Genomic DNA, 27473 nt, shown 5'->3' with positions numbered 1-27473 from the left:
TTTTAGAAGAAGAAATCAAAGGTATCTACAGTCATGTGAAAGAATGCTCTAAATCACTGTTGATTAGAGAAATGCAAGTTAAAACAACTCTGAGGCACTACTTGACATCAGTCAGATTGGCTAATATGATAGAAAAGGAAAATGACATGTGTTGAGGGGTATATGGAAAACTTGGGACACTAATGTGTTGTTGATGGAGTTGTGAGTTGATCCAACAATCCTGGAGAACAATTTGGAAGATGCCACATGGCTTTATATACATCAGGAAAAAGGAGAGATTATAGAATGGGTATTGTCACTAGTTCTGGCTAGCCTCTCTAATCTTGTATGCCTTTCCCTCCCTCCCTCCTCCTTCCTTCCTTCTGTCCTTCCTTCTTTCCTTCCTGTCTTCCTAGCACTGTTGTGATGGTCGTGCATTAGGTGACAACCCACAATCCCTCAGCACACCTAGTGCTGCTACTTTCCTGAGTGAAGGTGCAAGGTTAGTGACTTTCTCACATTTTAGCCAAAGAATATCTGGACATTCCTTCCAGTTCAGCTCATTCTTGACTTACCTTGAGATAAGGGTAGGGGATATAGTGAGAGTTACTCAGGGACTCTGTGTCCCTTAGTTTTCTGAATGCCCTTTATTCCCATCTGGATACCCTTTATCAGAATGGATTTTTTTGGCCTTTTGGACTAGCTTTTTTTCTTTTTTTTCTCCTTTGGAGTGGAGAACTCATGTTGATTATTTACTACACTACAGTCTGCTTTTGGCTGGTGCTCATATTTGGTCATGACAGTAGAAAAAGTCAGCCATCAAACAGGCATGAGGCAGTGTTGACTCTACCTACCTCTGTTGATCAGAAAGGTTACATTCCCATAATGCCAGACTATAGGAAGATTAATTGGTCCATAAGATATTATAATAGAGTGCAAAAAGCACTAGAGTAGAAATGAGAAGACTTGGGTTGGGTTCCAGTCTTGACTCTCTTCCTAAAGGACAATATGATCTTTGGTCAGGTTACTCCTTGAACCTCAGTCTCATCATCCATAAAAGAGGGAATGGACTAGATCTTTCTGAGATCCTGTCATACCTTCAAGCTCTCCTCTTCCTTCACCACCACCTCTTCTTACTTTTTCTCTCAAGTAATTTTAAGAAGTGTAGTTTGTTCCAGTCAAATGAGCAGTAGCACACAGTAGCCAACTGACCCCATAAAAATATTTTTTGGACAGGAAATGGAGGATACAAGTTGCCTTTGAGGTTTGAGTGAGGAAATTCTAGGGAAAAGTTTATGGAAGTGACTAGCATTGGGGAGGAGACTGTTGAGTGGGTGTGTTGAGCAAGAAAGTCCCTAGCCATTGACTTAGTAGATGTTATTTTTTAAAGGGTTCTTCCTTCTCTTTGGGCTTCTTGTTTACCATCTGTGTAATAGAAGGCTTTGGATGAGCAGTACAACACAAGGAGAACAATCCAACTGTTACAGTTGCTTTGTCATATGAACCAGAGGCAATAAAATTTGACCTGAAAACATAGATGTGTCATGGGTGTTACCAGGTGGGGTGGGGCTTGAGAACTACTCTAAAGTGTCTTTGCAGTTCATTAAATCTTATCTGGCAGTTAGAAATTTGTCAAGATTTCAAAGGGTGGTTAAAGAAATGACATGTAGCCTTGGATTGATAGCTCAGGTGTGGGAGACAGGGCAGGGGTGGGGGTGGGGGCTGGAGAGGGAGTCTATGGGAAGAAAAGACCCATGGTTGCTTTGATTCTTAAGTCTGAGGAGTCCTGAGATGCTGGGCAGATTCCAGTAAGATATTTGGGGGATATCCTTCCCATTGACTGAAGATGTCAGATTAATAAAAATACTTTCCTGGGATGTCAAAATGTCCAGCAGCTAGGTGGCACAGTGGATAGAGTACCCAGTCCTGGTGTCAGGAAGACTCATCTTCCTGAGTTCAAATTTGGCCTCAGATACTTACTAGCCGGGTGACCCTTGGCAAGTCACTTAACTCTGTCTGCCTCAGTTCTTCATCAGTAAAATGAGATAAGGAAGAAAATGGTAAATGACTTCAGTATCTTTGCTAAAGAAAATCCCAAATGGGTTTGTGCAAAATCAGACACAACTGAAACAACTGAACCATGATAACACAATATAAAGCTGGAAAAGAAAATCATCTCATTCAAATCTTGCCTGAGCTTCTGGGTTCCAAGGCTGTCCTCACATAGTCCCAGGTCATCCAGAGAGGGTTATTGTGAGCTCTTCTTAATCTCTGCTTCAAAGATCTCTGGTATCCTCTCTTTTCCCAGCAAAAATTAACTCATACAACCAAGTTGGGCTCTGCTGTGTGTTGGCTTTGAATGCCTCAAGTTTAGGCTTCATCTTGAAACTCCATTATTACTTTTACCAACAGCAGCAGCAGTCAGACAAGTGAAGCTTCTGAGTTTTGCTTTAGTTTACTTTACCCAAAATTTTATTTTTGTTTATTTTGAGTGACTTCTGTTTTATTAACCTTTCCTTATATCTTTGGGCCTCTAACTTATTTTGACTGCAGCATCTCTTTGATTTAGTGATTAGGGTCCTTAACTGATTGATGCCAGCCTGAGGATGGGTGGGGTTCTCTAGATCCCAGGATCCTTTCCCGCAACACTTTTTTCCCATCTTCAGCAATAACCCATTTACTCTATTGCCTGAATTTCAGAATGCTGACTTGGTCATTTCCTGCTTTAGCTGAAATATACTTTGAAGTTTGCTAGACATTTAGAGGAAATTGGGTTCAAATGATTATGTAAATATGAGTGATTGACACTTGGAGTCAATAGCATGAGGCAATTGCACCATCTTCCTTTCTCTGTCAGTCACTCAAATGAGTTCTTTTGGGTCATAGACATGAATGTACTTCTTTTTCTCTCCTTAAATTCAAATCCCCACAATCCACATTTATGCAGAATGACACTATTTTTGGTTTCTCCAGAATAAACTTGAAATTGTTGCTTTTTCTACAAAGCTGCACAGAAAATCCACATTCATCTCAACCACTTCAAGCTTGAGCATATTATATGCACTGTGCTTTCAAAAAGAAAAAAAATTCAAAAAAAGGAATGTGTGTTTATATTCACTCATGGAATATAATTATTATTAAGAATAATTTGTTTCAATATTACATTAAGGGGCAGCTTGGTGGCATAGTGCCAGGCCTGGAGTTGAGAGAAACTGGTTTCAAATTTGGCCTCAGACACTTCCTAGTTGTGTGACCCTGGGCAAGTCATATAACCCCAGTTGCCTAGGCTTTACTGATCTTCAGACTTAGAATGATACTTAGCATTGATTCTAAAACAGATGGTAAGGAATTTTTTAAAAATCTTGCTTTAAATGGCTATGTGATCCTGGGGAAGTCACTTAATCTCTCTGAGCTTCAGTTTTTTCAAAGTGGAGATAATAGCTCCTCTCTTAGGTGAGATCAAATTAATTAACATATGAAGGCACTTTTAAACTCTGCAAAGTGCTTTTATAAATTATCTCATTTAATAATAAATGTTAGTCATTATTTTTCCATTTTACAGAAGAAACCAAGATCCCCAAAAATTATTTGCCCAGTTATTTATCTAGTAAGTGAAAGAAACTCCAAACTCAAACTCTAGTCTTCAGACTCTAAATCCAAAGTTCTTTTCAACACATGCATTGTAAACCTTAAAGCATTATATAAATCTTATTATGATGATTATCTTGAAAATGATGATGATGCCTCACTGATGTCTCCATTGCTAATTGTTTCTATTTCCTGGAAGCTTGCTCATCTACCAGTGATATACCTTAATTACCATTCTGTGGACTGAGATGACAATTCACCCAAGATGGGGTCTTCTGGGAACCTTTACTTGTTGGAAGGTAGCCACCTTCCTGATGAGAGAAAAAGGAAAGTTCTTTTCTCTGTGTATGGAGCAGCCAACTGTGTTTCTTTGGCCCAACATCTGGAGGAAGCAGGTTTCATATTAAAACTGGATTACATTAGGCTGCTGATTTTTTGTTTGTTTGTTTTTGCACATTAGGGAGGAAGGCAGGACTGAAGGCAACAACAAGAGTTATAATTGAGTCAGTCCTTCTGGAAGGACCATTTCCACAGCTGGGCTCTGCCCATCTTTTTTCTAACCCTAAAGTTCCCTTCCCTAGTCTTTTTTTTTCTTTCTCTCTTCCTTTAACTAAAAATTTAACCATTCCACATAACAATGAAAGCAAATTCCAGCCAGGGTCCTTGGCACATCCTGAAGTCTTAAATAATCCACATGGTGCAATTTCCTATTTGCAGGGCCAGGCCTTAGTGCTTTTTCTTTTTTAAATTAGAAATTAAAAACAATTCAATTGGTCTTTTGGGGGGGGGGGTGAGTTGACATTACTTATACTTCATCTTAATAGCTTATAAAAATTCACCATTATTTGAAATTCTTTCCTCCTATTGTCTCCTTACCATTCTACTACCCTAATCACTCAAAAACCACTATTGCTTTCTTTGGGATTTGGCTTAATAGAGTTGCCTAGTGGAGAGGGGGGAGTAGAGAATGAAGGAGGGAGGGGAAGGGCAGTAGGGGGACTAGCTTTCAATGCCAAGATTATGAATAATGTCTCTTAAAAATTTTTTTTTCTCCTTTTCCTCCTTGGATTCCAAAGAGGGAAGGGCCTATATTAGTGTATCCTGTATAGGTCTATTACTTAGATTTCAGATCTTAGAAATTGTTCTCTTGTTTCCTCTCAAATTCCTACCCTTTCCAGTGTTCCGGAAATTTAAAACCCTTTCTTGTCTATACCAAGCCAAATGGGCCACCTGTGGTTGAAGTTCCCAGTCCACATGTCAGAAAATGCCAAAGGTTGTAAAGAATGTGCTGAAGCCAAAGGACTGGAATGGCCCATCTAGCTGTATGGGAGTTTTCCTCTTCCCACTGGGAAAAACAGAGCAAGAGCTAGACAGCAATTTCATACCCATACTTGGATTCTAAGTAGGTAGTGTATCCCAAAACTTTGTTTTAAGGTAGGTGTTGGTGTCTTGTTTTCCCAGGTTATTACCTGTATTCCATTATTATTAGCTTTGGTTTTTGTGTTGAATATCTGACCATTTTTCTTAATTCTGCTGATAACATACCTGACTATAAACATATATTAATTTTATCCATAGAAATCCATCCAAATTAAAAAAAAATCTCCTTACCAGCCCCTCTCTTTACATAGTGTTGCTAAAAAAAGAAGGCAGTTCCTAGATCCTTTATATTTAGACATAAGAAGAACCTTAGGGATTATCTAGTCCAAAACTCATTTTATGGATGACAAAACTGAAGTCCAGAGAATTTTTAAGTAATATGCCCAAGATAACAGAGATCCTACATTTCAAATAAGAACCCACATCAACTGACAGTTTGGTTTGGGATTGAAATTTAGAGCTCCACATGTGAATGAGTTAGATTTTATTTTATGTTATTTTAAAATTATTAACTTCTGTCTCAGTATCAGTTCTAAGACAGGAGAGCAAGGGCTAGGCAAACAAAGTTAAGTGACTCATGCAGGGTCATACACATCTAGGAAGTGTCCAAGGTCATATCTGAACCTAGGTCCTTCTAACTCCAGGCCAGGTACTCTAATCCACTGTACTACCTAGCTCCTTCCAGAAGGTATTAAGATTTTAAACATTTAAAAATCTAGTATGTGACCTACTGTCCTCATAAGGGTGTTGTGAGGAAAATTATTTGTAAATTGTATATTTATCATGTACTTACACACATACATGCACAAATAGGTACATATATATTTGACCAGACCTATAATTTCACCAGTGTAGGGAAAAGGTAAAGAACTCCCTCTACCACTATACATAAATAAATACCTTCCCTGAGCTTAGAGTCTTAGATAGCTACTTGTGGTATTGAGAGATTAAGTGATTTGCTGAGGGTCATACAAACTAATATATGGCAGAAGTCAGTTTTGAACTCAGATCTTCTTGACTCTGAGGTCAGCTTTTTATAATCCTCATGGATAGTATTAAAATAATCATAATAACTGGCAATTCTATGATGCTTTTAAATTTGCAAAGCACTGTACAAATATCATCTCAGAGAAGACTCACACCAACCTTTTGAGGTAGGTGCTATTTTATCTATTTTTTATAGATGAGGAAACTGAGGCCACAGAGAGGTCAGATGACTTATTGAGAGTCACAAAACTGGTAAGTGCCTGAATCAGGATTCAAAATCAGATCTTTCCTCATTCACCTACCTCCATTAATTAAATTAAATTAAATTAAATTTTTACATATTTTATATTTATTAATTTAGCACATAAATTAATTTAATTAATTATAATTGTAATTCATTGTAACAAATATTTTCTGCTGATCATGTGTGAAATGGGGATTGTCATTGAGGATACAAAGACACTTCTTTTGGCATCCATAAAGTGAGGGAGTTGGACTAGAATATGTCTAAGGATCTTTCTCAATCTTTCTACAAGGCCGATTGAATGGATGGCCCCATCTAGGATTCCAAATCGATTGCTTTTTCCTGTATACCGTCTTGCTCTTGATAGTAGTGAGAATGAAGAAGCCAAAGAAATCGTGTCTCCAAAATGTTATTTTCCATGTTTTTTTCTAAAACTTGCAGGGGTTTGTGGCCTGATTTCTCGCAGACCTATTGGCCGAGTTCCTCAGGCTCTGATCTTCACACACCTGTACTAGTTTGCATGGCTACTGTGTCCTTTGTGGGCTCGCTACATGAGCAAACCTCTCTGGGAGAAATAAATCTTCACTGAACCGGCTCCATGCCAGCTGCCTTTGGGGCTGCTATGAAAACAACATCCTTTCTGCGATTAACATTGTTTCTGAGCAGAATTCTTTCAATCGCCTTAAACGCCAACCACCCACTTTAAAACAACGGGAGGAACCACACGGAGGCTTTTGCCTCACTGACTGAGATAAGGCACTTGCCATATTGTGCGGAAAATTTAATTAGGCTAAGTGAAACAATTGGAACGGCATCCTGCCCCGAGAAGGAAAGGGAATTAACCTTTGTCTGCTGCTGCTGTGCCCAAGGTCACAGTGAGTCATGTTATGATCAGACTTGCTTCTGAGCTGGAGGGCGGATGCCAGCTGAAAAGCTGCCCCTGTGCAGAGAGGTTGGAGACTGCCCTCCTCACTGGGCTCAGGGCTTCTCGAATTTTCTCCTGCAATGTTTGGTCGGGAAGGGTGTATTTCTTGTGTGTCATAGTAGGCGGATAGATTCTCTGGGAACAAAGCCAAAGGCTTCCGTCTTTCAGAAGCTGACCTGGGAATCCCTCTGGCAGCTATTGATCTCTGTTTGGGTAAAGTCAGAGGCAACCTTTATTTCATCACGGTTCATGTTGAACAAATAGCACAAATAGCACAAATATATAGTACTCTTCATTTGAGAAAGCCATTTTTAGATAATAAACACAATCCTTGCATTTGGTTAAATCAACTTTTTTTTTTTAAACAAGAAATCTTTTGCAATACACAGTTGTGAGCATTATTATTCCTATTTTGCAGAAGGGGAAACTGAGGCTCAGAAAGAGAAATCTTTTCTAAATGACTTGCAGTGAGAATTGTGTGTAAAGAAAAGTATCCTGTTTATTTCTTTGCGTTGTTAGGATTGTACCCAGTATAATCTTTAGTTAATGGTATTAGGAATGTTTGCTGCTACCTACTCCCAAAGAAATTTTTGATACCATGTTTTTTTTTCAGGCCTAAAATATAATTAATGCATGGTCAGTTATAGATGTTCTTTGAGTCATTTTCAGTGAAGGTATTTTACTCCAGTTTGGTTTTCTTGTTGTTTTGAAAACCATGTATTTGCTACAAAGTATTATAGTCTCAATGGGAACTGAACAGGCCTTATGCAACATGTATCATAGTTAACAAATGAAATCTTGTAAAAAAATTTTCTTTTAATCCAGCTTTGTAATAGCCTCTGCCTACCTCAGTTTCTTTATCCATAAAACAAGGATAAGAGCACCTATCTCCCAGGACTGTTATAAAGATAAAATGAGATGAATATTTCTAAAGTACTTTGCAAAGTTTAAAGCACCATATAAATGCTATTATTATTATTATTACCAGTCAAAATATTTATTACTCTAGGTCAGTCTTTTTTAGTAATGAGCCTCTGAGAATATAGCTAAGCTGATCCTTAGGTCATATATAGCAATTTCCAAGTCTATCCTCTTGAAAACTTTGTCAGCTTGGTAGGACCTGCCAGTTCTTTTTTTCTGTTGATATAGTTTTCAAAAACTCAGTCACATCCGTTGCCATGATGAGGTTTGAGAGTGGGACTTCAGTGAAGGGAAAAAAACCAAACTTGTAGGCAAACAGACCTCTTATTTTTTCCATTTCTTTATTTTGCAACCTTTTCTCTCCCTCTAAACAGCTGAAGAAAAACTAAGATGTTCTCAAATTCTGACCAAAGACAAAGGCATCTTTGGCACAATGTTGTCCATCTTCAGAGTAGACTTCATAAAAGATGATATTCTTTGAAAGACTTTAGTGGAAGGTAGGAGGATGGGCAGCTAGGTATCTCAGTGGATTGAGAGTCAGGCCTAGAGATGATAGGTCCTAGGTTCAAATGTGTTCTCTGATACTGTCTAGCTGTGTGACCCTGGACAAGTCACTTGCCTCCCATAGCCTAGCCCTTACCATTCTTCTGCCTTGGAATCCAATGCACAGTATTAATTCTAAGACAGAAGATAAGGGTTTTAAAAAAATAAAAAAAAAAGACTTTTGGAGGGGGCAAGAAGAGCTCTTCCACAAAATTGCAAAGAAACAGCAAAAGTGTATTTGATTTTCCATTAGCCAGAGAGGCATTTTATTTCCTATAGAAATGGTAGCAGATGAGAAAGCAATTAGCATTAGTGGGTTTATAGTGACGTCCCTGGAGTCAGCATAATACTTGGACCAGATGTCTGTGCTTTACTGGTTCTCTGTTCAGAGAACATGTCAGAGTTATTTCTAACCCTACCCTGTCTCCCACCCTGTCTCTCCTTCATCTTTCTCTCCCCCTCCCCCCTCACACACAGCCCCAAAATAACCCAGTTAAGAGAACAAAACATTCCCTGAACAGCTGAAGAAGGCTGTTCTTTGGAGAATGAACAAGTATACTGCTTTTTTTGGGGGGGGAGAGGAGGGGGAGGAAGGCAAGAAGAATAGAGAAAATGGACTAAAGGGCTGAGTCACTAAACAGCCTAGCCTCCAAATTCCTCTCACCCTCATCTCTCCCAAGTGGTTCCTTTATGCCAAAGTTTATCTGGGACTAAGGCTTAAGGTGGATTGTAGGGGAGATCAGAAAAGGAAATGTCCTATTCCTTCTTTCACTCTCACAGTCCTACATTTCTCAAACTACCCTTATGTGATACCAGGCAGAAGGAGAGCTGAGAGCAAAACAGAAAGGGAAAAAAGAGAGTGGGGAAATGAAGCAGAGAGAAAATGGAAAGATGAAAACCTCTCCCACACACTCAGATGTTAAAGAGAATAAAATCAAGCCCTAAAAGACTTGGAATGCTATTCCAGCTTCTTCCCCATTTCAAATCTTATTTGGGACCACAAAGACCTCTGGGAATTAATGAATAAAACTGACCAATGTTGGACATTCATCAGAAGAGGCACTGTGACTTCTTCCAAGATCTAATTTTGAATGGGTTTTAGGAACACAACATGAATCTGTGAAAATCTTAATAATGACATTCATATAGCCATTTCTGTGTACCAAGCAGGTTCACAAAAATCCTCCTTTGAGGATTTGAGTCATTTGAGTCTCACAGGTCAGAGCCATTTGTTCTTCATTTTTCAGATTGGGAAACTGAGGCTTAAAGAGGTTAACATGACTAGGCCCAAGTTATGTGGGTAGGAAGTTCTCCAAGGTAGCATTCAAACTTGGGTTCTCTGATTCCAAATTTACTATTTTTTCACTACCCATGCTCCTTCTTTAGTAAAGAGTTATGAAAAAATTTTGCATCTTAGTCTAATCTCTGCCACTTGGCTGTGTGGCCCCAAGCAAGTTCCATAAGTTCTCAGTTTCCTCATTTATAAAAGGAAGGGACTAAAGACTAGATGATCTTTGAGGTTTCTTCTAGCTCTAAAAAATATCGTGATCCCATAATTCAGTGGGTAGGGGGCAAGAATGGGCCTACCCTATACTATATAGAGCTTTCTTAATTTACCCATGCTTTGAAATGTCCAGGAACCTCTCCATTCCATTGTTTTTGTATTATATTCACCAAGGGGATTTTCAGTACTTTCAACACCAAAAACTTATCCTTATCTCTCTCTCTCTTTTTAAAAATCCTTACCTTCTGGCTTAGAATTGATACTAGCTATCAGTTCCAAGACAGAAAAGCAGTAAGGACTAGGCAAAGTTAAGCAACTTGCTCAGGGTCAAATAGCTAGAAGTGTTTGAATCCAGGACCTCCATTCTTTAGGCCTGGCACTCTATCCCCTGAGCTATCTAGCTTCCCCTACCTGGTCTACTGGAAAGTGAATTCAGCAGTGATAATTCTGCTTTGTGACATCTTAATCTAGTTTTGCTTTTCATTCATTTAGTCATTCATTTGACAGACACTTATTTAGCACCTTTAAGAGTGCAAAGCACTGTGGTAGGTGGTGATACTGAGGCAAAAGAAAAAAAAAGTCTCTTCCCAAAGGAGCTAATATACAACTGCTAGCTGACAAGAACACCTGACCTGGAGAACATGGCAATTTAAATCTTGCCTTAGACATTAATTAGCTGTGTGATCCTGTGCAAGTCACTTAACCTCTGTCTGTCTCCACTTCCTCATTTGTAAAAATAGGCTTAATAGAAGCAGCTAGGTGACTGGATAGAGAACTAGACCTGTAGATAGGAGACCCTGGGCTCAAATGTGACCTCAGACACTTTCCAGCTGTGTGATCCTGGGCAAGTCACTTAACCCCAATTTCTTAGTTCTTACCACTTTTTTGCCTTGGAACTGATACTTAGTATGGATTCTAGGACAGAAGGGTAAGTCGTTTTTTTTTTAAAATAGGAATTTGCAAACCTTAAAGTATAATATAAATATTTCCTATTAATCTGGGAGGGTATAGCATTTCTATAGGTAATTATGAGGGAATTTCAAGAGTGAGATAATACTAAAAAATATAGAAATCAGAAACAACTTCCCCTATGAAAGTTAATTATTAAAAAAAGATCAAGAAGACATCTATAACTATCAACCCATGCCTATTTTTTTCTATTAAGAAATCTTTATGAGAATGATCTTTACATGTATCAAGATAATCCTTAATAAAAATATGAGAAAGATTACAGGGCAGCTTTCTCCAGTAAATATCAAATTCATTGTCATACAATTGAAGAACTGTGTTATTTGTTGTTGTTTTAAAAGCATCTGTCTCAGTAGAGCAAAAAGGGTACTTTTTGGTAGCTCTTTGGTTTCATTGGTATAGGTGCTCCTGACTTACAGAGATTGGAATCCACATATGTTTTTCTTCAATAAGATTTTGTCCATGTTTTCTCATAGGATTTTCAAAGAACTTTTATCCTATCCATTCTTCCTCTATTTTTTTTTTCGATTCTAGGTAGTACCAATATATTAGATTATCCATTATGTCTTTCATCTCAGTGTGACTGACTTACCTTCTTTCCAGAGCTTTTAATACCTTGCTTGATGTCACTACTTAGAAGATGACTGAATGATGATGCTATCTTCATATTCTTGTCTATGATTTTGATGTATGCATGGATCATAGGCTTGCCAACCCAGAACAGAAAAAGACCTCAGAGTTTGACCAAACCTTTCAATTTTACAAATGAGGAAGCTGACATTCAGGGAGATTAAGTAACTTACTCACATTGCCTCTTTGGGGAGCCTTTAGGACTTCATTTTTGTCCTACCAGGTCAAATACTTCTTAAAATAAGTAAACAGCAAGCTTAGAAGCATCTTATAACCTCTGTGTCTCTCTCAGTTGAAAGACTGTTTCTGATATGATCTATTATAGAAAATTGTCTATGAAAAGTTACCTGTTCTGTTCTCCTATTTTCATTGTGAATATCCTCTAGGTAATATACCTCTAGGTATAAATGATTCTCAAAAACTTATTTTTAAATAATTTTAAATTAAAAATACATTTATTGATATCTTTTATTTTATATTGTCTAGATTTCCCTTTAATTCTCCCTTTCTTCTTCCCATAGAGTCATCTCTAAAACAGTATTTTTCTTAAAAGAAGAAATTTTTTGAGCAAAAGTGATCAATAAAATTTTAAAAATCTGACATTATGTATAATGTTCTACATCCATGGACTCTCCCCTGCCTCAGCAGAGGAATAGGGGGAAAGAGATGTCTTCTTATATTTCTTTTTTCAGGGTTTAGCTTTTTAACATTTATTTTCTTCTTTTTTTTGGTGGTTCTTTCCATTTACATCTACTTTATTTCCAATTTATTTTTTCTACTACAAATAGTGCTGCTATAAATATTTTGGTTTTTACAGGGCTTTTTTTTTTTTTAATCAGCAACCTGCTTGGGGCAAATGCAGTAGAATCTCTCTCTCATTCATATATATATATATACTATTCTCATCTTTTGTCATCTTTGTTAATTTTCTTGGCATGAGAGAGAACCTCAAGGTTGTTTTGATTTGCAGTCTTCTTATTAGAGATTTTTTTCATATAATTGTTATTAACTTTCAGTTCTTTTGAGAGCTGTTTTTTCATATCCTTTGACTACTTATCTATGGGGGAATAGCTTTTGGTCTTATAATTTTTGTCAGTAGTCTAATCACCCTGATCTTCTTTAATCAAAGATATTTTTTTAACCATTCAATCAACCACTTCCCTTCTTATTCTAGATACATAAACTTTGTGCAAAAGCTTTCTAATTTTATATAAACAAAATAATGTTTTATCTTTTGTAATTGCCTCTATTTTTTGGTTAAGAATTCATCTCCTACTTATAGCTGTGAAAGATCTGTGATCCTTCTAGTTGTTTTTTTTTCTTTTTTGTGGTATGATCTTTAATATTTAGACTTCATTTTCCATTTTGAATTTGTTATGGGATATGGTTTAAGATATTGATTTAAGCATATGAGAGAGGAACTCTTCCAACAGATATGCCTTTGATTTATGCAATCTATAAAATAATAAAATATGGATCAGCGAGATTTAATACTTAAAAAAAAAAGATATTGGTATAAGCAAAATTTCTGTCAGACCAATTCCTATTTTTCCCCAATAGTTTTTGATCAAAAAGGGAGAGTGCCTTTCGTAGTCTTTCCAACATTAACTATTTCTATTTTTTGCAATTTGTTGAGTGTGCAGTGAAATCTCATTATTGTTTTACTTTTTATTTCCCTAGTGGTTTGGAGCAAGCTTTTGAATGCTTGTTGGTATTTCTTTTTTAATAGCAAAGAAAATAACATCAGCATTGGTTTTTTTTTTTTGCCCAATGGGTTTTTTGTTATAATATGATTTTCTTAAAGTAGAAAATTGTGCAGTGCATTTATTATTTTTTAAAATTCTGAACTTGATAAACATCATTTAAAATGAGCTTCTATATACATAGTAGAACAGAGAGGACTAAACATGAAACTTTGATAGTATTTTGAAAACTTTTTAAATTTTATGTTGATCAGGTATGGAATGGCTCCTGGTTTTTTATATTTATGCTCATTTCTAATCTATCTGAGATAGCAAAATTTAATCAGAGATATTTGATGCCTACACTCTTTTCCCAAGTGAGAGTTTCCTTTCCTATCTTAGTTTATAACGATTTTTGGAACTTAAGAAGCAAGCCTATGTTGGTAGATGCTGATGTCTTAGTTTTTGTTTTGTTTTAAGGGTGTGTTGTGTGTGTGCCCACATTTGAGGTTGTGCTTTGTTTTTGGTATGAGCATCATCTTTGAGCCTGTTCATCCTTTTGTGATGCCTCCAACACAGATGTCTTCAATGTGCCTAAGTGTAGTTTTAATGGTCAAGAAATTTGTTTTTAATCTGGCCTTGGACTTTACTTGATACATTAGCATAGGGAAGGACAAAAAAAAGATATATTTTTCTAAGCAGCCTTTTTTTGTTTTTCTGATTTACTGTGATAAACTAGAGACAGCATGTTATTTATGTATGGTATCAAGACTGTCAGTTTAAATCAGGCCTTAAGTGTGAAAAAAACTTCTCTCCCTTAATAATAATCTCTATGGACTCGGATAAATCACTTCCCCCTCTCTATAATTCATTTTCTTCAATTGTGCCATGAGAAATGGGCCCAGATGATTCTGATGGTCCCATCTGGTGCTAAGTCCTATGGCCTTTCCATAGAAGTGCTATTGCTTTTCTGAGAGAGTGGCTATGAAACAGAGACATTTCTTAGTGGAGGTACAGGAAGCTGAGGTCCAGAGGAAAAGACAACTCTTCATTCATTTTCCCATAAGCTGCTCCAAAGACCCACTGTTTAGTAAAAGGACAGTAGCAGAAATATTACCCATTTTCTTCTGGGATGGGGAAACTGTACCCCATATGTACTTATCATTCTTATACTCATTGGCTCTTCAAAGCATTTGGAAAGTATTAGCTCATCAGCATAAATGCCTTGGTGACAAGAGAACTGTCATCCCACACTTGGGAGTGAGGAGCATCAATGAAGGAGATGACTTAGAGATTTTGGATTAAGACATTTCTTCCAAGGTTAGCACTAGAAATTGAGCACTTTATTTCCTAGTTACATCACTGAATTCAAATCACCAGCCTGAATTTTCTCCCCATGTTTCCCAAATTCTGACCTTTTATACCCTTTAAAGTTCAGAAATGGAAACTAACACAATTCTTCAGTTGGGTCTTATTCAATATTAAGACAAAGTTACTTAATTCTTTTAATGCATTCCAGACTCATGTAGGATACCAGCAAACAGGATTTTGTCGATGATTCACATAGCCTTCTATGCCTCTCAGATTTCTTTTTGCTATATTCATGCTTAGTCATCTGTTCCCTATATTTTATTTCTATTTTCATTCTAAGTGTACCATCCTTCACTTTGATCTTATCAAGTTGTTCAGAGTCTTCAGTGTTCCCCAAATGATTACCAAATAAAATAAAAGCTTCAAAATCTGTCATATATGGTTCTTCAAAATCAAATTCCAATGCATTTCACACTCTTCAAACTCACCTATTTCTTCCCTTCACTGAGTCTATGTATGAGCCAAACCTGACTACTTTGATTTCATCTTGCCCTCTTCTATTTACATACTTTTTATACACACGATCTCAAATTTCTAGAGTATTCTCTCTCAACATCTTTATCTGCTAAAGTCTTTGATATTTTTCAAGATGCAGCCTAGAAATCTCCTTTTCTCTGGACATTCCATTGCCCAAGTACAGTGGATATCTCCCCCCTCAAATCTCATTCCACTTTTTTGAACTTTTCTTATGCAATTTTATCATATTATAATTCTCTCTGTGTGTATTTTCTTCTAGCCTCAGTCCCTTATGAAATCATAAGTGCCCATAGAGCAGAAAGCAACCTTGTTTTGTTTTTAATTTTGTATCCCTTGGTCCTAGTAGAAATCTTTGCATGAAGTGGGTGCTTCTTAAATATTTGTTGATTTGAATTAAACTCCATAATAATCAGCCCACATATTCCAACAAATATTCTTCAATCATTCCCTTTTTCATTTATTTCTGTGGAAATGACTCTACTTTCCACTCAGGTATTGGAATGAGGAAACTTTATTCCTTTAGACATCAGGAAACCTCTCCTTTTAAAAAAGATCATCCTTATGAAGAAATGACTACAAGCTCTCTCTATATATATATCTATATCTATATCTATATCTATATAGATATATATATGGATAAAAAACTTATGGGAAAGCAATCAGGAGCACACATAGCTCTTAGTAAGAGTCTGAAATAATCCATTTGACTATTAAAAAAAAGAAGCTCACCCTTAGAAACAATGACACCTTTCTCCTTTTTAAACACATTGTTCCTGTAACTTGGACTGATTAGTGTTTCTAGGATTAAGAGGAATGAATAGAATTAACTTGTGTCCATGGAGTTATTGTGAATAGAGCTTAGAGATGGGCTCAGAAAAAGAACTCAGTTGGTGTCCAGTAGGACTCCTAAATGTCATTCCTTGTTCCTATCTTTGAGTGTTTGTGCTCAGGAAGCAATTCCAGCTGGTGTTAACCCAGACCAGGAGACAGAAATAGTTGTTCATATCTAGCAGAAACACAGTGAGCTGAGTGGATCCAGCTGTGATGGCCTGATTCAGTGATAGAATGATGCACTGCCCCAAATGCCTTTAGAATACAGAATTACTTCTTTTCAGATGGAATCCAATCCTAAATCTATAATCCTGGGATAAAGATAAGCATCCATCATTTTGGAGGGGTGAGGTGGGGCAGGAATGGCAGTTAGACACTCAAATTTCCCTAGTCCTGTTTCTTGATTTGTCCATCACAGGATTGTAAGCTAGAAAGGAAGAGTTGAGACCTTTGATACCTCCTATCTAGGATTCTTCCTTTTGATAATATGGCAGAATTGGCTAGTGCTGCAACCCTCCAGGGGCCTGCCTAGGAGATGGTATATAAAACTTGAAAGTGAAAAGGGAAATGAAAAGAGATATAGTGGTAGGGAATATAATCTCATCACCACAGACCAGAGAGTGAAAGGAAAAGCAGCATTATATCTGCTTCCTTGGGAGCCTTTGTGGCTCTGCACCTTATCAGTTTTGACTGAACCAAAGGGGCAGGATGGTGGATAGGGTATGGTTCACCATCAGTTGTGTCGTAGATTGTGACCATTTCCTGTAAGGGCAATGAGGTTCCCCCATAGATGCTTTCTCTTTATAACTGGGTTCTCAAGCAAGTGAGGAGACTGATTTTGAGTCTTCAGAATATGTCTATAAGAAACATGCCACATCTAGAAATGTTTTGCCTTCCTTATTCCATAGTAGGGGGTGAGAGAGAGGGGAGGGAAACCCCTTCTAAACCACTTAGCCTGAACAGTTGAGGTTTAGAAGCTTCTTCAGTTGTCCTACATTTTTATTAGATTCAAAAATTATAAAAAGGGAGTGTGCAAGAGGGCCTTCTGTCCACAATAAGGCTGAAGGAGGTTAGTGTGGGTATTTTACTTTTTAGGGCCATAGTGTGATGCCAGCTTTGAAGGAGTGGTGCTGGGCATAGTATTAGAATTATGGAAGTGTAGGACATTAGAGACCTTAGAAGCCATGTAGTCCAACTCCCTTATGTGTTCTAAAAACCAGAGTGGCAAGGGAAATTGTTCAAAGTCATAAAATTGGTTGGCAGCTCTAAAACTAGAACGCAGGTCTCTAGACCTTTATTTCAGTATTATTGGTCTCCAGGGTTCAACGGTTAAGATGAAATACTTTGTATAATTTTGTTGTTGTTTCTCAGTCTGTCTGACTCTTTCAGGGAAAGATACAAGACACTAGAGTAGTTTGTCATTATGTCCCCATTTTATAGATGAGGAAGTGAGGGGGTAAGTGACTTGCCTAAGGTCACACAGCTAGTGATTAGTAAATAGTAACTAGTAAAAATAGTAAATTTAAAAAAAAAAACTAGTCTGAGGTCAGATTTGAACATAAATCTTCCTGGCTCCAGGCCCAATGCTCTATCCATAACTGTCTAGCTGCCCCATATCCTCTAAGTCAAAACTATAAATTTATATTTTTGTCTTTTCCCCCTGTGACAATGCTGGCACTGCTGTTATTATAATCAATGCTTATTGATTGAAAGGCTTGCTTATCACATGATAGGTTGCAAAAACTTTATCCTTCTTATCCTCCCAGTCTCAAATACTGGTTTCTTTTAGGGACTATAGGGATTTAGCCTGCACTAACTAGAGTAGACTGTATCCCTCTGGCTAATACTTGAATTATCTTGGCCATTCCTGGACCTGGCATAATCCAGGGCTGAACTGAACTTCTCCAGGATACTTTGGCCTGGTTAGGAGTCATATCCTTTGATTTATGGCCAAGAACTAAACTAATATCTAGGAATGGGGGTGTGAAGGAGGTAGTTAGACCATTGAAAAGACAGGCAATAAGGCATACTGGAAAGAAAACTATACCCATAGTCAGGAAAATTGGGTTCTCATTCTTGCTCTACTTCTTAATCCCTGTGTGATATTGGGCAAGACGTTTAGCTTCTTTGGCCCTTTGTTTCCTCATCTGTAAAGGGTAAAACTAGATGATCACTAAAATACCATCCAACTGTAATGATTTGTGATTTTACTAATTCCAATGCATTGGACCCAATGTGGAACTTTCCGTTCTGGTTGTTAAAGATCTCAAATCACTCTTGAGATTTTGTGTCCCTTCTTTAATCCTTATCTCACTCATACCCTCCATGTTTCTCAATTCTACCTTCCATTTACATTGAATTAGAATTAGGTTGATGAATATCTAGGGTCTTTTGAAAATTATGCAACTAAGAAAAATAACAAAGTGACTTAGTTGAAAAATTATGGTGGTTTATATATTTCAATAACTTGTTTATTAGCATTTTGGTTTAGAACTGAATTTCTTTCTCATGAAGTAGACCTTTCACATTTTGTTGTTGTTTCAGTCATTTTTCAGTTGTGTCTGACTCTTTGTGATCTCATTTGGGATTTTCTTGGCAGAGACATTGGAGTGCTTTATTATTTCCTTCCCCATCTAATTATATATATGATGAGACCGATGCAAACAGGGTTAAGTGACTTGCCCAGGCTTATACAGCTAAGGTGTATCCAAGACCAGATTTGAACTCAGGAGGTCACTGAGTCTTTTTGACTCTAGGTCAGGCATTCTCTTTATAGCTCCACTTATTTGACTTGACCTTTCACATTGTAACAAGGGAATCACTTTTAAAAGACTGATATATATTAATTTAAGGTCGCCAAGGAATCAGCTATGTAATTCCTAAATGAAAAACTCAAGTCAGCCGTCAGCCTTTTTTGGAGTTTAATTACAATAGGAGTAAGAAAGGAATTAGAGATAGAGAGAGAGAAAAAGGGAGAGAAGGGAATAGGGCTTAAATACCCCTTCTGTTTAGGCTGGGCCAAAAGGCCCAAGCCCTTAGATAGCTGGGGCAAAGAAAAGAGATCAGTCCCTATTACTCACGTGTCCAAAATGGAGAAACAGTCTCAGAGGCCCCCACCTTCAGCTTCCTTCAGAGCAAACCTTCTCAGAGGCCAGGAACCACACCGACCAAAACCTCAACAACCTCCCCTTCAGACCCCCTATCTTTAAGGAAACCCTCCAAGTTGCCTCCCCTCAGTCCTCACATCCACCAATCCCTGTTCATCAATTTCCCTGTCAATGGAGGCTCTAGCTTAACCCAGGACCGCCCAGAGGTTTCTGGCTTTTGCACATGTCTGTTGAAGGTCATATTTTCAAATGATTAAATCTTTACTCCTTTGCTACAGCCCTTTCTAAATCCTGTTAACTTGAGTAGGGTAGAGATTGGAATAATTAAATTTTGATCTAGGCTGCAGCCCTTACTCAATCCTATTAGGACTGAATAGGGTGGAGATTTATTCCAAGTATCTCCATTGTATCAATTCTAAAATCAATCAAGACTCAAAGAAATTCCTGTTCTATGCTTAAGCATAGGTCAAAGTCCTTTCCATTGTTCAACAAAGGGTTTCTGTCCTAAAGTAATCTTAAGAAGGGAAGAGAAAGAACCTCCCATGCCAATGGGGTTCCCATTCCAATAGACTATCAGTAAGAAATTTTCCAAGTATGAAATATCCCAATGGTGAAATTTCCAACATTTATAAGTCTAAGGAAATTTGAGGTTTACACATAGACCTATGCAAAAGGCCATAACACACAACCCTGTGGGCTGTGATGAATAATTTTCAGCCATTCTGAAAGAAAACAAAAAGGCAAAACTCAAGTCAATAACAGGTTTACTGTGAGAGACAGGTGTCTCTCCATTAAGCTGTGTCATTAGGTTTCCTCTCCTAAGACAACTGAATGACTTTTCTCCTCTTTTTATACCCTATAATTGCATCATAAAAAAATACCATTCCAATATTCAACCATCAATCCTATGCTCAGTGGGAGGGAAATCTATTTAGGATGGATGGGCAGAAGATACCTTTAGCATGAATGAGCAGGAGGGCCATTTTCTAGCAATGAGTGGGTGCTTCTTAGAAGAGATGTATTGAATCCTGGTTGGTTGGGATGGTCTTCAAGTTGATATGCTAAACCACTACCTCATATTCATTAGAAGTTCAAGTCCTGACCACTCTTTGGGATGTAACTTATATATTTCATAATTAATCAGCAGGTCCAAGGTCCCAACCACCCATCACTTGGGCATGCCTAATATGCATGATATAGATTTACAGTAAAAACAGGCAGTAGCTAGTTTTACTGCATAGTTAGAATTTTTTCTTTATAAAATATACTTACTGTAATTCTGTTGATCCTACTATAATTCTATTAATCACTAATTAATCATAGTCCCAGATTAATCACTCCCCTTGGATATATGGATTGATTATGATATTTGGCTTGATTATGATAACTGGGATCTTATTTTTATTTTTATTTTTTTTATTAAAACCCTTACCTTCCATCTTGGAGTCAATACTGTTTACTGGCTCCAAGGCAGAAGAGTGGTAAGGGTTAGGCAATGGGGGTCAAGTGACTTGCCCAGGGTCACACAGCTAGGAAGTGGCTGAGGCCAGATTTGAACCTAGGGCCTCCTGTCTCTAGGCCTGGTTCTCAATCAACTGAGCTACCCAGCTGCCCCCCCCCCCCAATATTTATCTCTTAGAGACTCTGTTTCCTCATCTGTGTAAATGGAAGTTAATAAAATTTACACTGTCTCTATTACGAGGATAGAACTTATGAGGGAAGCCCTCTAAAGCCCTTTGTAAATCTTAAGACATGATATAAACATCAACCACTATTTATTATTATTATTTGCTATTCTATATTTAAGTTGCTATGATCCTCCCCAGGAAAACTTGTACTCAGTAATAGCACTTTATTATTTTATACACCAACTAAAGTGTAAACCCCTTGGGTGTATGGGATGAAACAAAAATACTTTCATCCTCTTCATCCCTATCCAGCACTTATTATACAATGGAAACTCAATAAATGTTGACCAACTATTCTTAATGAATCAAAAAGATTGTGATCTTGCCTTTTATAAGGAGCTCTATGAAATTATACGATATTATACATGCATATGTTTACCAAAATCCACAAGTAAATGCTGTTTCTAAGAGTTCAGCTGTGCAGAGAAATAAACACCATTGATTTTTCTTGGTTGCTTTGTGATATTCAAACCATGAACTCCTAGTGTTTAAAATCCTGTAATGATGGGAATATAGGTTTACATGGAAAAAGGTCAATACAAGTTAGCATATATCAATAGAACCTACAGAGGAAAGTGACTTGCTAATTTAGCCTTAATCCTTTCTCCTCCCCAGGAATTATAGGATGGAATATAGTATATGACTTTAGGGAATGTGCTACATATTTAAATTCCTGTGAATTTCTACTCATTCCAATGAAATGTATTTTAATACATGTTTACATGCACTGGGAAGTTGTGTTTATAGATCATGAGACTGGGGGTCAGCTCAACCACAGAACTATCCCACTATGCTTAAAGATAACAGGCCAGCAACATACATTTATTTTAAGTGTTTGCTATGTGCCATGCACTGTGATAAGTGCTGGGGTGCTGGGGATTCAAATACAATCAAAGTGAGTCCCTGTCCTCCAAATGTTTACATTCTAATGGGGGATAGGGAAGAAATAAACCTTTTTAGTGCCCCAAACTGCACTTAGCCTTTTTACAAATATCTTACTTGATCCTCACAACATTCCTGTGAAGGAGATGCTATTATTATGCTCATTTCGTAGTTGAGAAAAGGAAAGCAAACAGCTGAGTATCACACAGCCAATAAGTGGCTGAATCCGTATTTGAACTCAGGTCCTCCTAATTCCAGGTCTAGTCCGCTACCCTATCCATTGTTCTACCAGTTGCCTCAGTTTTCCCTCAATAAAGGTAGTATGTGTTGGTGTCTATTCAAGCTTTCTAGTCCAATCCATAGTAGTAGTCTCTCGGTAACTGAGGATGACGATTGTCTTTGTGCACTTTCATCTGTGATGTAGATGAGTGTGCACAAAGACACTTGTGCACTTGTGAAGGAGATTTAAGTGGAAAAGTCAATGCACAGAGACAGTCCCACTCTCTTGGCGTTGGAAGCCTGGGTCCAGTGGCATGAAAAGTTGTTACACCTGGAGACTTCCTCAGCTGCATTGGATGGCCGTGTTGTCTTTTGTGCTCCAACATGCCCTAAGCACTCCACAGTGCTTTGCTGTGTTGCCCTCTCAGCCATTGAACCTTCTTGTTGGTTTCTTTTGTCTGTTCTGCCGAAGCAGTCTTCACATGCTGGATGAGCAAAGCCCTGGTTCACCAGGGGTTGATGACCCGATGGCTACCCTCACAAGGTTTAGCCGGCCTGTCCATTGCCCGGGTTGTGGCCACTGCCGAATGCTAGCAGCTACTGGGAGCCACAAGTGAGAGCTGGGTGTCAGGTGAGGGTCAGAGGTTGGAGAGTTGCCCTAGGAGGGCACAACAAGCCGTCCATACCAGAGATACTACTCCTCCCTGAGCACAAGAAAGGGGAGAAAGATTATTTGAATGGCTTCTTTTTTTCTGCTAAAGCCATATTGAGGGTACTAAGTAATTAAAAATAGGCTGCTGTTCCTTGAATAAGGAGCCATGAGGTTGGATCCCATTGTCTGTTCTCTTATCAATACTGAAATGTAGGTAGTTTCCCAATAGGATGAAGAAGAAGAAAGGGAATTAGGACAGGTGAATGAAGTCTGTTTGGAGTAAATCATTTCAGCTCCTTATGCCCTTTCCCCACTGTTTCCAGCCAATGAAGTGCACCTACCACTTTCCAGCTCCTATCTCCCCAATTCTTATCTGTCTTCCTCCTATAGTCTGAAGCAAAAGAGTCAGCTTGCTAAGGGTAATTTGAGTCAAAGGACACTGCCTAAGAAGAAGTACTTTTTATTGAGGTGAGAGGAAGTAGGTAGGCTAGATTGATGGTCTTTAGGATGTCCCTTCTCACTCCAGTCAGACCTGTTCTGAAATCACCAGGAAGAATGAGCACAGGAGTCTTTCTTACCCATTTTCCAAGAAAGGACCCACCTTGATAACAGATTTCTCACAATAAGGAAGTTCTCAGTTCCTAATCTAACTGTCTATTGCTGTAATTTTAAACTAGTTCTCTTTTCTGTGGTCTTGAGGGTGGGGAAAAGCAACGGCTTACTAGCACTCATTCCATTTTCTTTCACTTGTTTGAAAGTTATAATTATGTCTCCCTCTACTATTTTTCTCAGGTTCAAAATTCTTAGCATGATAAAATACCAGAAAAATCTAATAACTAACATTTATATAAGCACTAACTATGTGCTAGGTACTATGTTAAGCAATTTGTAATTATTATTTTATTTTATCCTCATAACACCCTTGGGTGATAACTGCTATTCTTATTCCCATTTTACAGATGAGGAAACTGAGGCAACAAGAGATTTGCCCAGAAATTGCTTAATACAATGACTTGCCAAAAACACATAGCTAGTAAGTATCTAAGGCTGGATTTGAAGTCTTCCTGATTCCAGAACTAGCCCTTTCATTTTCAGATCTGCTTTCCAATCCTCATCCAAGAATGCATTGGAAGTGGCTGCTTGTGGATTACTTAGAGCTGTAATGACAAACCTTTTAGAGACCAACTGCCCAAACTGCAACTGCAAGCCTCACAACACATGTGAGCCCCCCATCTTACCCCAGACAAGGGAGGGAGGAAGTGTTCCCATTGGACTGCTGGGCAGAGGAGCACATGAAGTGAGAAATGTCCTCAGGCATGCATGGGAAGGGGGAGGGCAGCAGCCCCCTGTGGCACATGTGCCATGAGTTTGCCAACTTGGACTTAGAACTTGGTCAGACATGGAAGAAACCAAAGTTGTCTACTACATCCTGAGCAATCTCCAGTTGTCTTGATGATGATCTTGCCACTAGACTTTGTTCAGAAGAGAGAGGATGACAGCTGCGTGCAACAATGCTTCACTTCAATCCAATTAATGCAACCATTGAAAGACTTTACCAGTGTTTTCATTTTAGTCCTCTTCAAGTACAAAGGGCATAAACTAAACTAAACTACCCTGCTTCTCAGTAGTGTAATCCAAAGCAACTTACTTTACTTTGAAGTCTCAGTTTCCTTATCTGCATATAATGGAAATGACAATAATAATAATAATAATAATAAGTCCTCATGGGACTAATTTCACTCAATAAGCATTGAACATCTACTATGTTCTGATTCCAGTGGTAAGCACTGTGGGCAATACTAAGAATTTTGTAAGATAGAATCCCTGTCCTCATGGTATTTGCAATTTAGCTGTAGAGCTAAACATGGACACATGAATATTAACTCATAAATATAAGGCCATAGTTGTTTAGTGCCAAAAGATCAGTACAGAGGGGAATGGTGGCAAGGTATGATGGAAAACACTGGATTTGGAGTCTGAGTATCTGGGTTTGAATCCTGACAGTGTTATTTACTATCCATGCAGTTTTGGGCAGATTACTAAATTTCTTTCTTTCAGTTTAAGGAAAGAATATTATTTTATTTTTAGTTGCTTTATTGTCCTGTTGCATTAAAGTTCTGAGTTATCTCCTTCCCCACCTTGCACTAGAGAAGGCATATTTAACAAATATATATGTAAAACCATGTCACACATGCAACCATTTAACAGTTCTTTCTCTGAAGGTGGACATTCACAGTTTTCTTCAAATAACATTTCTGTCACTATATGTAATGTTCTTTTGGTTTCCCTCATTTCATTCTTCATAATTTTATGTAGGTCTTCCCTTTTTTTTTCAGATGAGTTAATTTCTCTGGGTTGCACTAGATGCCCTCTAAAGCTTCTTTTAGTGCTAATATGATTCCGTGAGGAAATGGCATTCCAGGATGAGAGTCAAGTATGAACAAAGGCCCAGAAATAAAAACAAGCAAAGTACATTCAGATTAACCTGGTTGGAACGGTGTTTCCACTTGGATTTCATAGGCAATGAAGCTGGGAAGATAGGGAGGGAGGGAGGAAGGGCTTACGGTGTAGAGAGGCTGGCTGAGGAATTTTGACTTTTAGCATGTAGGCAATGGAGAGTCATTAGAGCTTTGGTGAGACAGTGAAAGATGAACATAGATGAGTATAGAAGTGATGTGCAGAATTAGAGAATGGAAGAAAAGTTAGAAGTCTGCTGCCATGCTTATAGAAGTAGAAAGAAAACAACATTTATGTGAGAGATGTTAGGAAGGAAGCATTGACAGGTCTTGGTAACTCACTATGAAACAGTAAACAGTCATGGCCAACTCCAAAATTAGTCCTGCTTGTGTAACATTGTTAAAATACATAGTGTTCCATAATTTTTTAAAGATGTAGTAGTGAATTTTGTAAAATAAAAAAACTGATTCCTATTTAAACCCAGACTATTAAAAAGACTCATCCTGCCAGGATTGGGATAAGTAGATTACATTCCCATCATACTGAGCTTTTTCTTGATCTGTCTCCATACCCTTTTTTATGGCTTCTGCTCCTAGCTGACCACAGTTGATTTACACAGCTGGAGGGGTAGGAGTGACTGTCCCAATGTAGGCCCTTTCCCCAAATTACCTTCTCCCTGACCCCCCACTAGTATGTAAGGGGCATGCATTCATTTCATTAAACAACAAGTGCCAGGGACTACCCTAGGCTCTGGGGTCCCAAAGACAAAATGAAATGATTTCTACCTTTAAGGTTCTAACATACTTTTGAGGAAAATTGACCTGAACATGGAAGAGTTTGCCCAAAATATATTCAAAGTGGACACAAAGTTAGTCCCAAGAGTAGGAAAGGGCACCGATTACTAGGATGTTGGGAGGTGGGGTTGGGGACAGAGAAGAAAGGGATCAGGATAAGCCTCTCTATAACCTGAAATTTGAAGCAAGCTGGGTGGAGGGGAGAAGATGCATCCTAGGACCAAGATAACCTCTGTGAAGGTTTAGAAATGAGAGATGAGAGATGGAAGTGTTATGTAGAGGGATCAGCAAGTAGGCTAGAGAAATGGACTATTGACTAGGTATAGTGGTTTATGCCTGTACGGACAGAAGACAGAAACTGGCAGGATTTCTGAGCTGCCATAGATGAAACTTGGCACCAACATGGTGAACCCTCATGTGGGGAGGACCTACCAGGTTGCCTAAAGAAGAGTCAATTGGCCTCATGTGGAAATAGAGCAAGTCAAAGTATCAGTGCTAGTTAGCAGTGGGATTGGGCCCATGAGAAAATTGCTGTATTTCCAGCCTGGGGGAGATAGTTAAAAAGAAAAAAGAAAGAAAAAAAAAGAGATGGAAAAGGGAGGAAGGAGAAGGAAGGAGAAATAAGGAAGGAAAGAAGGACTATTTTATATTCATTGTCTACTGCATTAGAGCATGTCAAAAAAAGTATACTCCTGGTTTGTTTATTGATGAAAAAAAGAGACCTAGATTCTGGCTAAAAAAGAATGTTCCTAGTGTTATCTTAAATTTATGTGTCACTTTGTCTTATTTATTATGTCTTATTTGACCATATCACCTTCTTATTCTGTAAACTCCAGTGGTTCCCTATTACTTCCAGGATCAAACTTAAGATACTCCAGTATTAGTCAAAGCCCTTCGTAGCCTGGCCTCTTCCAACTTTTTGAATCTTCTTGGTTTATTGGCTGAACCAGACAGTGACAGGGAATAGTGGCCTATCACCAGAACTTGTGAAATACCTCACATCCAAGGATTAGAAATTACTATTGAGTTGTCCAATTAACTCCCCTCTCCACCTCCACCTTAGTAAGCGTCCTCTTGTAGATTAACCTTTTTCAAACCTCATCCCACTTAAAAACAAAACAAAACCCATACCCCTTTAAAATAGCAGCAGCAGCAGCTGCAGCAAGAGTGGGATGAGTAGGGGAAGGAAGGACATGTCTTTAGGGATAAGCAGGTGAAATTAGAAGGTGGTTGCAGGTAGCCAGGGGAATGTCTTGCACCTTTGTTAATTTTGGTATCTGCTGAGCTCCTGAAAAGGTCAGAGGCTCCTCTGCCTGGGACAGAGTTATTGTACTCCTGCATCTCTGGGGTGTTGACTTGGGTATCTGGGTGTCCAAGTGGATCTGACCTGGATTAATTTTTGGCGTTTGATTTAGAGGTGCTGACTTCGAAGCCTCAGTCTTTTCCTCTGTTAAATAAAGAGAATTCCTGCCCTGCCTTCATCACAGGTCAAACACATTTATACAGCACTTCACTGTTGACAAAGGATTTTATATCCATTATTTATCACATTGAGTATTTCTTGATAAAGCAAATTCCTGGGGCTTTTGTTCGTCTGTTTATTTATTGACATTTTATAAGAAAGAGACCTAACTGCTTTGATG

At 38.1% G+C, this 27473-nt stretch overlaps 1 protein-coding gene across 2 annotated transcripts in view; it reads left to right on the top strand.

The window, feature by feature from the left end:
- Window positions 1-27473, top strand: part of GFOD1 (Gfo/Idh/MocA-like oxidoreductase domain containing 1) — a 152234-nt gene that overhangs the window by 87777 nt on the left and 36984 nt on the right. Inside the window, exon 1 of one of the 2 annotated variants that reach the window (XM_007487928.3) lies at window positions 4575-7053. The exons of the other annotated variant lie outside the window; for it this stretch is intronic. The gene's annotated coding sequence lies outside the window, so the exon portion shown is untranslated. Of the gene's footprint in view, window positions 1-4574; window positions 7054-27473 lie in introns of those variants that run through there. 2 annotated transcript variants of the gene reach the window in all.

Source organism: Monodelphis domestica, chromosome 3 (genome assembly GCF_027887165.1).
Source record: "Monodelphis domestica isolate mMonDom1 chromosome 3, mMonDom1.pri, whole genome shotgun sequence".
Classification (NCBI taxonomy): Eukaryota; Metazoa; Chordata; class Mammalia; order Didelphimorphia; family Didelphidae; genus Monodelphis; species Monodelphis domestica.
The sequence above is the reverse complement of the archived record's forward strand: the minus strand, read 5'-3'. Positions and strand labels throughout refer to the sequence as shown.